Source organism: Stenella coeruleoalba, assembly GCF_951394435.1.
Source record: "Stenella coeruleoalba genome assembly, chromosome: 7".
NCBI classification, from domain to species: domain Eukaryota; kingdom Metazoa; phylum Chordata; class Mammalia; order Artiodactyla; family Delphinidae; genus Stenella; species Stenella coeruleoalba.
In genome coordinates, this window is record NC_137153.1 from 77365764 (window position 1) to 77379941 (window position 14178).

General features: G+C 36.8%; 1 protein-coding gene across 2 annotated transcripts in view; it reads right to left on the reverse strand.

The window, feature by feature from the left end:
- The window catches only part of LOC307189672 (uncharacterized protein), a 568050-nt gene extending 554076 nt beyond the window's left edge, over nt 1-13974 (reverse strand). For both annotated transcript variants that reach the window (XM_079928006.1, XM_079928007.1), the window contains exons 1-2: nt 13926-13974; nt 12693-12873 (exon numbers count right to left, since the gene is read on the reverse strand). The gene's annotated coding sequence lies outside the window, so the exon portion shown is untranslated. The remainder of the gene's footprint in view (nt 1-12692; nt 12874-13925) is intronic.
- Between the last annotated feature and the right edge of the window lie 204 nt (nt 13975-14178).

A 14178-nucleotide genomic window follows, 5' to 3' on the forward strand; every position in this document is an offset into this window, starting at 1 on the left:
GACATAAATCACAGCAAGATCTTTTTTGATCCACCTCTTAGAGTAATGGAAATAAAAACAAAAGTAAACAAATGTGACCTAATGAAACTTAAAAGCTTTTGCACAGCAAAGGAAACCATAAACAAGATGAAAAGACAACCCTCAGAATGGGTGAAAATATTTGGAAATGAATCAACAGACAAAGGATTATTCTTCAAAATATATAAACAGCTCATGCAGCTCAATATTAAAAAAACAAACAACCCAATCCAAAAATGGGCAGAAGACCTAAGTAGACATTTCTCCAAAGAAGACATACAGATGGCCAAGAAGCACATGAAAAGCTGCTCAACATCACTAATTATTAGAGAAATGCAAATTAAAACTACAATGAGGTATCACCTCACACCAGTTAGAATGGGCATCATCAGAAAATCTACAAACAACAAATGCTGGAGAGGGTGTGGAGAAAAGGGAACCCTCTTGCACTGTTGGTGGGAATGTAAATTGATACAGCCACTATGGAAAACAGTATGGAGGTTCCTTAAAAAACTAAAAATACAATTACCATATGACCCAGCAATCCCACTACTGGGCACATACCCAGAGCAAACCATAGTTCAAAAAGACACCTGCACCCCAATGTTCACTGCAGCACTATTTACAATAGTCAGGTCATGGAAGTACCCTAAATGCCCATCAACAGATGAATGGATAGAGAAGATGTGGTACATATATACAATGGAATATTACTCAGCCATAAAAAGGAATGAAACTGGGTCATTTGTAGAGATGTGGATGGATCTAGAGACTGTCATACAGAGTGAAGTAAGTCAGAAAGATAAAAACAAATATCGCATATTAACGCATACATGTGGAACCTAGAGAAATGGTACAGATGAACTGGTTTGTAGGGGAGAAATTGAGACACAGATGTAGAAAACAAACATATGGACACCAAGGGGGAAAGTGGTGGTGGGGTGGGGATGCTGGTGTGATGAATTGGGCGTTTGGGATTGATATGTATACACTGATGTGTATAAAATTGATGACTAATAATGATCTGCTGTATAAAAAAAATTAAATAAAATTCAAAAACTTAATTAAATTAATAAATATAAATTTTGACTAAAATACCACTGAAATTCCCTAGACATAAGTACATCTTAGACCTGATTCTGTTATGACCTTGGGTCCATATTATCTACATTTGTGCTCCATTTTCCCTGGACCTAATTTTATGTATCCATAAGCTAGGAAGGTTTGAGAAAGCCTATGTTTGTTGTTTGTCTGTTGGCTAAGGAGCTCTTTATTCAAACAAAATATCATGAAATCCCATTTTATAAAATAACTAAAAGAGAAATTAATAAATTCAAAAAGAGGGACACAGAGCATAGTTATTAGTTCACCGGTTCTCCCTCCTTTTGACTTCAAGCAAATAGGCAGGGGAAAAAAAAGAAAATGGAAAAAGAACTGTTCTTGGGGGAAAAAATGACCCCTTGCATTACTTTTTTGATGAAGTTAGAATTACTAAAATCTAACTACCTTCATATTTGTACAACACCTTTGCATTTTAGCAGTCAGACAAATTAGATTAGTAGCATAGGACAAATAAAAATTTGTACAGTTGAAACTGGTATAATTTCTTATATTACAAGATAGTATTTATTTAAACCATAGTGTTTCAACAAAAACGTTACATGATTAAAATGAATTGTTGGCAATTTTCATGAAAACAGTTCAAGGTAGTTATTACTACCTGCATTTTGTAGAAGAGGAAATAAAGTCATACATACTTCTTGTAAGAGGCAGATCCTGTTTCATAACCAGTGTTCACCTTGGTTAAAAGACCATGTTTCACCCATTGCTGGACACTACCACCGACTAGTGAACACAAAACGTTTCAGACACATATTTCAGGGTCATTTTGTTTGATGTCCTTAGTTAGTGAAGGAATTTGGAGTGTGTTTTACTGCTGTTGGGAATACAGTATATTGAAGTAATAAGAAAGACCACCCACTGAAGTTGGACAGTTTTAGTTTTACCAAATACTCTGAACTTTTATTTTCTCACTTACAAAATAGGGTTACAATCCTTACCTTGCAGAATTGTTGGAAGAAGGAAATACAGTATTTGCAGGCAAGAAGAATGCCTGGCATATAAATGGTATTTTAAAAGGTTAGTTTCATTCCTCTCCATTTATTTAAGTTTGCATGTTTTGCATTGGATTGGCGCCATAAGAATAAGTAAGAGTTAAACATTTCAATGGAATTTTGACATTATTAAATGTGGAGGGGTTTAATACAAATATTATATGCCTAATAGAATTATAGGAGCCTTGCTAGCTTTACAAAATTAATTGCAGAACTGGCACAAATAAAACCGAAAATAAAGGGAGTGGTTTTTTTCAGTTGTTTTTTTGGGTGGTCCATATGTTTCAGATGAGAAATAAGTTATAAAAAATGATGAAGTACTTTTTAAATATAAAAAGATTAATACTAATGTTTGGAAAAGCTAAATCTCTACAAATAAATTACCCTTAAAATGGAACTAAATGTTTGTGTCTCTATGTTCTCCAATTTTCAAATTAATTTCCCCTACAGATTGAGTATGCAGGATAAATAATTTAGCTTTCTATTTGAAGAAAATAGGATGACTATGAATAAATGTTATTTTCCTTTGAATAATAAATACTATTCTATATTTTACAAATACATTTTGATAGGTTTTTCTTTTTTTTTGATTGAGCTTGTAATTTTTCAGCCACTTTGGAAGCCAGTTTGGCAGTTCCTTAGAAAACTATACATACTCTTATTATCATTTCTGTACTTGCATTCCTTGGTCTTCACCCAAAGGAGTTAAGAAGTTATGTTCACACAAAAACATGGACATGGATGTATGTAGGAGCTTTATTCAAAATTGGCAAAACTTAGAAGCAACCAAGATGTCCTTCGTTAGGTGAATGAATAAATAAACTGTGGTACATCTGGAGAGTGGAATATTATTCAGTGCCAAAAAGAAGTGAACTATCAAGCCATGAAAAAACATGGAGTAACCTAAATGCATATTGTTAAGTGAAAGGAGCCAATCTGAAAAGGCAAAACTATGGAGACAGTAAAAATATCAGTGGTTACCAGGGGTTGGAGAGACGTAAAGATGAATAGGCAGAGCACAGAGGATTTTTAGGGTGCTAAAACTATTCTGTATGATACTAAAATGATGGATATATGTTATTATTCATTTGTCAAAACTCATAAAATGTACAACACCAAGAGTGAACCCTAATGTAAACCACAGAGTCTGGATGATAATGATGTGCTAATGTGGGTCATCAATGGTAACAAATGCACCATTCTAGTGGGGGATGCTGACAGTGGTAGGAGAGGCTGTGCAGGTGTGGAGACAGGGAATATATGGGAACTCCTTGCAGTGTCTGCTCCATTTTGCTGTGAACCTAAAAATAGTTTATTAATTTAAAAAAATGTACAAAAAAATACATCTTCAGCTCCCCATCTTCATGGTTAATGGAGAAGGAAAGACTAAAAGAAGCAACACAGTAACCCAGGTCTCAAAGAAAATTTCATTGGCTTAGAATTTGTCCCTAGTCTCTGCGTACACAAATACCCTTCAAAACGGCTTGTGTAAGAAAACTTAATTCCTTCAGCAGGAATTTTTTTTAATAAAAAAAGAAAAAAGTAAAAGCAAATGCTTAGTGTAGAATTCTCAGAGAAAAGTGTTGCCATGCTGTGGAGAAAACTTAAATAATTTATAATAATAATGATAGTCACTATGGAAGAAAAACAGAAATCAGAATTAAAAAAACTCAAGGAAGAGATAAAACACAACATAATGATTCAAAATATAATTTAGTAGACCTTGAGAAATGGAAAAATGAAATGTCACATTTAAGATTAAACTGGTAAAAGCAAAAGTATAGTGCTAACAATACAATGAATAACACAGAGAACAATAAAGAAATCAGGTTTTGAAAATGAAACAAAAATAGAGAATTTAAAAATTAGAGAAAATAGCTAGTGGGAAGCAGCTGCATAGCACAGGGAGATCAGCTCAGTACTTTGTGACCCCCTAGAGGGGTGGGATAGGGAAGATGGGGGGAAGATGCAAGAGGGAATGGATATGGGGATATATGTATACGTATAGCTGATTCACTTTGTTATACAGCAGAAGCTAACACTATATTGTAAAGCAATTATATTCCAATAAAAATATTAAAAAAATACTACTACTAATAAATAAATAAATAGGAAGTGATGTAAATAAATAAATAAATTAGAGAAAATGATAGGTATGAAAGATGCCAAAAGAGATTCTTTAAATGTATAATTGGAATCCATGAAAAAAAATGGGAATAATATAAATGAGCAAGTACTTAAAGATGGAATTCCCTGACAGTCCAATGGTTAGGACTTGGTGGTTTCACAGCCATGGGCCCAGGATCAATCCCTGGTCAGGAAAAAAAAAAAAGGTCTTTAAAAGAAGAATTGATTGTATATTGAAGAGGTCACCATGACACTCAGAAAATTAATCCAGAATGATCAGACTAATGAATTTTCCCCTAGCCTACTAAATTTGTCATACTTCAATGAAAGAAAGTTTTATATTTCAAGGATTCTAAATATAATAACAATAAAGGCATTTATAAGATAAAAATCAGTCTGTCCTGTGACTTAACAACAGCAACGTTAAAAGCTAGAAGTCAGTGAGGCAATACCTACAATTTTAAAGAAAAAAAAAGAAGAATTCTCTTCTTGGCTAAATTTTCATTCTAATACAAAAGGAACAAACAGTCTTAAGTACACACGCAAGAACTGAGGGAACAATGTTCCCATGAACTCTTTTTAAGGGACAGAATACAGCCAGCCATGAAAGAACGCAAAGCATTTCTGAGTCAATGTTAGTAAATATCTGCTTAAGTTTAATACTAATAAAAAGAGAAGTTATGGTAAGAAATATTACACTAAGAAAAACTGGGAGTCAAAGATTGGACATAGTGATAGTACGCTGCTGAAAGGCAAAACAAAATTCACAAACCTACAAAGTAATTAATGGAATTATGCTTTTATATAATTATAGGGTTAAACACTAAAATACTGTGAAAGAAAATATAACAGGGAGGACCTTTAAGATGGCGGAAGAGTAAGACGTGGAGATAAACTTCTTCCCCACAAATACATCAAAATACATCTACATGTGGAACAACTCCTACAGAACACCTACTGAATGCTGGCAGAAAGCCTCAGACTTCCCAAAAGGCAAGAAACTTCCCATTACCTGGGTAGGGCAAAACAAAAAAGAAAACACAGAGACAAAAGAATAGGGACGGGACCTGCACCTCTGGGAGGCAGTTGTGAAGGAGGAAAACTTTCCACACACTAGGAAGGCCCTTCACTGGTGGAGACGGGGGGAGTGGCAGGGGGAAGCTTCAGAGCCACAGAGGAGAGCACAGCAAGAGGGGTGCAGAGGGCAAAGCGGAGAGATTCCCACACAGAGGACCAGTGTCGACCATCACTCACCAGCCCGAGAGGCTTGTCTGCTCAACCGCCGGCCAGGAAGGATGGGGGCTGAGAGCTGAGGCTCAGGCTCCGGAGGTCAGATCCCAGGGAGAAGACTGGGGTTTGCTGCGTGAACACAGCCTGAAGGGGGATAGTACGCCACAGGTAGCTGGGATGGAGTTTGGGAAAAACTCTGGACCAGCCTAAGAGGCAAGAGACCATTGTTTCGGGGTGTGCAAGGAGAGGGGATTCAGAGCACTGCCTAAATGAGCTCCAGAGACGGGCGCGAGCCGCGGCTATCAGCATGGATACCAGAGACGGGCACGAAATGCTAAGGCTACTGCTGCAGCCACCAAGAAGCCTATGTACAAGCACAGGTCACTATCCACACCTCCGCTCCCGGGAGCCTGTGCAGCCCGCCTTGCCAGGGTCCCGTGATCCAGGGACAGCTACCCTGGGAGAACACACTGTGCACCTCAGGCTGATGCAATGTCACTCTGGCCTCTGCCTCGGCAGTCTCACCCCATATACCTTACCCATCCCTCCCCCTGACCTGAGTGAGCCAGAGCACCCTAATCAGCTGCTACTTTAACCCTGTCCTGTCTGAGCTAAAAACAGATGCCCTCAGGTGACCTACATGCAGAGGCAGGGCCAAATCCAAAGCTGAACCCCAGGAGCTGTGCAAACAAAGAAGAAAAAGGGAAATTTCTACCAGCAGCCTCATGAGCAGCGGATTAAATCTCCACAATCAACTTGATGTACGCTGAATCTGTGGAATACCTGAATAGACAATGAATTATCCGAAAATTGAAGTGGTGGACTTTGGGACCAAAAAATATATATGTATGTATTTTTTTCCTTTTTCACTTTTTGTGAGTGTGTATGTGTATGCTTCTTTGTGTGATTTTGTCTGTACAGCTTGGCTTTTACCATTTGTCCTAGGGTTCTGTCAGTCCGTTTTTTGTTCTTTTTAGTATAGTTTTTAGCGCTTGTTATCATTGCTGAATTTGTGTTTTGCTTTGCTTGCTCTCTTCTTTTTTTTTTTTTTTTTTTGGCGGTACGCGGGCCTCTCACTGTCGTGGCCTCTCCTGTTGTGGAGCACAGGCTCCGGACGCACAGGCTCAGTGGCCATGGCTCACAGGCCCAGCCGCTCTGTGGCATGTGGGATCTTCCCGGACCAGGGCACAAACCTGTGTCCCCTGCATCGGCAGGAGGACTCTCAACGACTGCGCCACCAGGGAAGCCCTCTTCTTTCTTTTTTAAAATTACTTTTCAATTTTCTTATTTTTAATGATTATTTTTTTATTTTAATAACTATTTTATTTTTTTCTTTCTTTCTTTCTTTTATTCTCCCTTGTCTTCTGAGCTGTGAGGCTGACAGGGTCTTGGTGCTCCAGGCGTGGGTCAGGTCAGTGCCTCGGAGCCAAGGTCAGGACATTGGTCCACCAGAGACCTCCCGGCTCCATGTATATCAAACAACGAAAGCTCTCCCAGAGATCTCCATCTCAATGCTAAGACCCAGCTCCACTCAATAACCAGCAAGCTACAGTGCTGGACACCCCATGTCAAACAACTAGCAAGACAGGAACACAACCCCACCCATAGAAGAGAGGCTGACTAAAATCATAATAAGATCACAACGCCCCAAAACACACAACTGGACAGGGTCCTGAACACCAGAAAGAAAGATCTAGCCTCATCCACCAGAACACAGGCACCAGTTCTCTACTAGGAAGGCTACACAACCGACTGAACCAACCTTAGCCACTGGGGGCAGACACCAAAAACAACGGGAACTATAAACCTGCAGCCTGTGAAAAGGAGACCACAAACACAAGCAAACTGAGAAGACAGAAACACACAGCAGATAAAGCACTAAGGTAAAAACCAACCAGACCAAACAAACGAAGGGGAAATAGGCAGTCTACCTGAAAAATATTCAGAGTAATGACAGTAAAGATGATCCAAAAATCTTGATAACAGAATGGAGAAAATACAAGAAATGTTTAAAAGGGACCTAGAAGAACTAAGGAGCAAGCAAACAATGATGAACAACACAATAAATGAAATTTAAAATTCTCTACAAGGAATCAATACCAGAATAACTGAGGCAGAAGAACAGATAAGTGACCTGGAAGATAAAATAGTGGAAATAACTACTGTAGAGCAGAATAAAGAAAAAAGAATGAAAAGAATTGAGGACAGTCTCAGAGACCTGTGGGACAACATTAAATGCAACAACATTTGAATTATAGGGGACCCAGAAGAAGAGAAAAAAAAAGGGACTGAGTAAATATTTAAAAAGATTATAGTTGAAAACTTCCCTAATATGGCAAAGGAAACAGTTAACCAAGTCCGGGAAGTGCAGAGAGTCCCATACAGCATGCATCCAAGGAGAAACACACCAAGACACATATTAATCAAACTACCAAAAATTAAATACAAAGAAAAAAATATTAAAAGCAGAAAGGGAAAAATAACATACAAGGGAATTCCCATAAGGTTAACAGCTGAACTTACAGCGGAAACTCTAAAAGCCAGAAGGGAGTGGCAGGACATATTTAAAGTGATGAAAGGGAAAAACCTAAAACCAAGATTACTCTACCCAGCAAGGGTCTCATTCAGATTCGACAGAGAAATTAAAACATTTACAGGCAAGCAAAAGCTAAGAGAATTCAGTACCAGAAAGCTAGCTTTATAACGAATGCTAAAGGAACTTCTCTAGGCAGGAAACACAAGAGAAGGAAAAGACCTACAATAACAAACCCAAAACAATTAAGAAAACGGTAATAGGAACATACATATTGATAACTACCTTAAATGTAAATGGATTAAATGCTCCAACAAAAAGACACAGACTGGCTGAATGTATACAAAAACAAGACCTGTATATGCTGTCTACAAGAGATCCACTTCAGAACTACAGACACATACAGACTGATAGTGAGGCGATGGAAAAAGAAATTCCATGCAAATGGAAATCAAAAGAAAGCTAGAGCAGCAATTCTCATATCAGATAAAATAGACATTAAAATAAAGACTATTACAAGAGACAAAGAAGAACACTACATAATAATCAAGGAATCAATCCAAGAAGAAGACATAACAATTGTAAATATTTATGCACCCAACATAGGGGCACCTCAATACATAAGGCAAATGCTAACAGCCAAAAAATGGGAAATCGACATTAACACAATCATATGAGGGGATTTTTAACACCCCACTCTCACCAATGAACAGATCATCCAAAAGGAAAATAAATAAGGAAACACAAGCTTTAAATGATACACTAAACAAGATGGACTTAATTGATATTTATAGGACATTCCATCCAAACACAACAGAATACACTTTCTTCTCAAGTGCTCATGGAACATTCTCCAGGGTAGGTCATATCTTGGGTCTCAGATCAAGTCTTGGTAAATTTAAGAAAATTGAAATTGTATCAGGTATCTTTTCTGACCACAAAACTGTGAGACTAGATATCAATTACAGGGAAAAAAATCTGTAAAAAACACAAACACATGCAGGCCAAACAATACACTAGTAAATAACCAAGAGATCACTGAAGAAATCAAAGAGGAAATAAAAAATACCTAGAAGCAAATGACAATGAAAACATGACAACCCAAAACCTATGCAATGCAGCAAAATAACTTCTAAGAGGGAAGTTTAGACCAATACAATCCTACAACAAGAAACAAGAAACATTGCAAATAAACAACCTAACCTTACACCTAAAGCAATTAGAGAAAGAAGAACAAAAAAACCCCAAAGTTGGCAGAAGGAAAGAAATCATAAAGGTCAGATCAGAAATAAATGAAAAAGAAATGAAGGAAACAATAGCAAAGATTAATAAAACTAAAAGCTGGTTCGTTGACAAGATAAAATTGATAAACCATTAACCAATCTCATCAAGAAAAAAAGGGAGAAGGCTCAAATCAATAGAAATAGAAATGAAAAAGGAGGAATAACAACTGACACTGCAGAAATACAAAGGATCATGAGAGATTACTACAAGAAAGTCTATGTCAATAAAATGGACACCCTGGAAGAAATGGACAAATTCTTAGAAAAGCACAACCTTCTGATATTGAAACAGAAAGAAATAGAAAATATAAACAGACCAATCACAAGCACTGAAATTGAGACTGTGATTAAAAATTTTCCAACAAACAAAAGCCCAGGACCAGATGGCTCCAGAGGAGAATTCTATCAAACATTAAGAGAAGAGCTAACACCTGTCCTTCACAAACTCTTCCAAAATATAGCAGAGGTAAGAACACTCCCGAACTCATTCTACGAGACCACCATCATCCTGATACCAAAACCAGAAAAGATGTCACAAAGAAAGAAAACCACAGGCCAATATCACTGATGAACATAGACACAAAAATCCTCAACAGAATACTAGCAAACAGAATCCAACAGCACATTAAAAGGATCATACACCATGATCAAGTGGGGTTTGTCCCAGGAATGCAAGGATTCTTCAATATATGCAAATAAATCAAAGTGATGCACCATATTAACAAATTGAAGGGTAAAATCAATATGATCATCTCATTAGATGCAGAAAAAGCTTCTGACAAAATTCAACACCCATTTATGATAAAAACCCTCCACAAAGTAGGCACAGAGGGAACTTACCTCAACATAATAAAGGCCATATATGACAATCTCAACCGTGAAAAACTGAAACCATTTCCACTAAGACTGGAAAGTAGACGAGGTTGGCCACTCCCACCACTATTATTCAACATAGTTTTGGAACTTTTAGCCACAACAATCAGAGAAGACAAAGAAATAAAAGCAATCCAAATCAGAAAAGAAGTAAAGCTGTCACTGTTTGCAGATGACATGATACTAAAGATTCTACCAGAAAACGACAAGAGCTAATCAATGAATTCGGTAAAGCAGCAGGATACAAAATTAATCCTCAGAAATCTCTTGCATTCCTATACACTAACAACGAAAAATCTGAAACAGAAATTAAGGAAACACTCCCATTTACCATTACAACAAAAAGAATAAAATACCTAGGAATAAACCTACCTATGGGGACAAAAGACCTGTACGCAGAAAACTAAAAGACACTGATGAAAGAAATTAAAGATGATACCAACAGATGGAGAGATATACCATGTTCTTGGATTGGAAGAATCAATATTGTGAAAATGACTATACTACCCAAAGCAATCTACAGATTCAGTGCAATCCCTATCAAACTATCACTGGCATTTTTCACAGAACTAGAACAAAAAAATTCACAATTTGTATGGAAACACAAAAGACCCTGAACAGCCAAAGCAATCATGAGAAAGAAAAATGGAGCTGGAGGAAACAGGTTCCCTGACTTCAGAGTATACTACAAAGCTACAGTAATTAAGACAGTATGGTACTGGCACAAAAACAAAAATATATATCAATGGAACAGGATAGGAATCCCAGAGATAAACCCACACACATATGGTCAACTTATTTTTGATAAAGGAGGCAAGCATATACAATGGAGTAAAGACAGCCTGTTCAATAAGTGGGGCTGGGTAAAGTGGACAGGTACATGTAAAAGAATGAAATTAGGACACTCCCTAACACCATACACAAAAATAAACTCAAAATCGATTAAAGACCTAAATGTAAGGCCAGACACTATAAAAGTCTTAGAGGAAAACATAGGGAGAACACTCAACGACATAAATCACAGCAAGATCCTTTTTGACCCACCTCCTAGAGAAATGGAAATAAAAACAAAAATTTTAAAATGGGACTTAATGAAGTCCACAAACTTTTGAGCTTTCTAGGAGATGTCATTTAAAATACAGTAACTTTTCATCTGAGTTTAGATTCTTAGTTTAGTTGGGTAATTGAGAGAAAAAGCATATCTAAATTTCCAGAAAGTCTTTCCATCTGAACTTATTTTCTCTGGATGGCATTTTTTCCTTCCCCTTACACCTGGCATGTACTCATTTCTCTCCTATCGGGTCTGAGCATGTACATACATGCATACATACATATGTACATACAGCAGGGCAAGAAATTTTCTTCTCCTCCTCTTACTCTTCCCCTCCTTCACATAAATATAAAACTCCCCATGCGTTGAATAAATAAATAAATAAGAAATGAATTGAAATAAAACAAAACTCAGGATAGGGGATTAAACAGAAATATTGACAACTCAGAACAGGATAGACAGAAAGTGAGATACAGCTTGCAACAAGGGGTTTAAAAAAGCTAGAAATAATGGAATAAAAGAAAAGAAATGGACTCCTCAGTGATTCAAGTCTTGGAGAGTCTGGCAGGAGAACTCCATGAATAGCCTCAAGAAAGATGAACCTTCAGTACCTATGGAGGAGCAGGTGCAGAAGCTGACCAAAGAGTGCAACCCTCCAGATTTCACCTGAAGAAGGCTGCTCTGGCTCACAAAAGGAAACTGAGCCTGAAGTAAAGACCTACTCTTTGCATGTCTCTTGACTCTTATTTTTAGAATTCGACTTCACTGTTCCACCAATCTAATGTTAAGAACTTGGCAGAGAAAATTGTCCTTACCAATGCCTTCAGTACGACACAGAGTTGAGAACTGAAGACAAGGGAAGATTAGAGAAATGATAGGAAGGATCACTAACCTAAATAACCAAAATAACCAAAATAGCATGGATTCAAATCATTGAAAGAGGTGAAAAGCACTTTGTAATTACTAAAATGATATAAACATTTTATTTATTAACATAATTACTCATTATCAATCCACTGACCATCCTCTGCTAACTTCTAAGTCAGTGGTTCTTCATAGTTTTGGCCCTCAGGAAGTTTTTACTCTCTGAGAGTTAGTGAGAACTCCTAAGAGTTTTTGTTTACATTGGCTATATATATGAAAATTTACTATATTATAATTTAAAACAGAAATTTAAAAATTATTTATTTAGTTTAAAATAACAATGTCTCTTACATGTTAACACAAACATCGTTTTTTTTTGAAGAATAACTATCTTCCAATATCCCATAACAATTTGAGAATAATGGCATTGCTTTACATTTTTAAAACGTTGTTTAATGCCTGGCTTATTAGAAGACAGCTGGATTCTGAAAATTCCTTCTGTACTGAAATTATTGTGATATCACATGACATGTAGTCTCTGGAAGACTACACTATATGTTCATGAGAGAATAAAATAAAAAGAACAAGTAACGGCTTACCATTATTATGAAAATTGTTTTGATCTCACAAACTCCTGAAAGTGTCTTAGGAAGCCACACTTTGAGAATCTCTGCCCAAAGTCACTGTTGTTCCCAGGGCAGCCCACATTTCCAACATGAAAGAACATAATTATTCTCCCTTTCTCTTCAGTGCAAACACATCACAATGATGAGGTAAATCCTTGAGAAAAGAAATTAAATCATAACTTTTTATCTGTACCCTCAATCTTAAAAACGATTTTGTAAAAACTTGAAGATTATAGTAACTCTAATATAGGCCAATTACATTATATATATATAAATACATACATATAGCTGTTATTTAAACTGCATAATAATCTTGGCCAATAAGTAAAGCAGGCAATGTTCTTATGCCAGTTTTAGTTATGAGAAAACTGAGGCTCTGCAAGGGAAAATGGCTTCCCCAAGGACAATGTATCTATGCATCTAGTTAAATTGAGAGGGCTAACTGGAGTTGAATATTGTGCTATCAGTGAATATTACTCAACAGTGTGGTCTTGACAAAAAGGTCAAGAAATCTAGTTTATACCTTTTGTTTTTTTTTCTGCTGTTGGCACTGAACTTCATAGAATCTCCCTTATAAAAGGAGAGAGGGGAGACAGATAAAATAAGAGTTTCTCTTATGCCAACATTTATAAAATTAAGAATAAGTTTTTGACTGGTAGTTATTTGTCTCTCAGGTTTCTATAAAAAAGTAATTAAACTATCAATATTTGAGTGCGTTTCTTTTTATTTTCTCTCTTGCCCTATTTTCAAACCTTATTTTCATTAGTATTTTGCTGCTCTTCAGGGAAATCTAGGGGGCTGACCCCAATGTGGCTAACTGGGGGCGGAATCACTACCTAGATCATCAGTCACTCCCTGTGTTCCAGAGACAGAAGAAATCCAAGCAGTAAACTTTTACACTAACTTCTCTTTGGTGAATACTAAAATAACTCAGAATAAGCAAGTTCAAGCTGGAATTCATGACGAGGCAAAGTCCATTAGTGCTCCAGCAAACTCACGTGAATTCTGGAAGGGTTTTAGGGACTGAACTAAGCCTTCTAATTATCTTTAGACTGAATCATATTAGAAATTGAGCTCTATTCCCTCCTGTACCAGGCTCTGGATATAAGATCCTTTGGGAGGAGTGTTAACCCTTCAGGGCCTGCAAGGTCCTACTTTGGGTGGATTGACATTTAATAGCAAAGATCTCACATTTCAGATAAATACCTCTGGGTCTCTTCCTTATGTGCAGGCTATATGTGACTGATAACTCCCCCTGCAAAAAAGTTAGAAATATAATCCTGATGCACTTACATTTACACAAGACTGGAGGCTACTTTTGTTTCTTTCATAATTTCTCTTATTACTTAGTACAGAAAGATTTCAGACCTCTCTTCGTGTTTTGTTTTTTTTTGCCTCCAAATTTTTTGGACTTTCTCACCAGCTTAAGTATTTCAATTTGTAAGTTCTAAATACACAA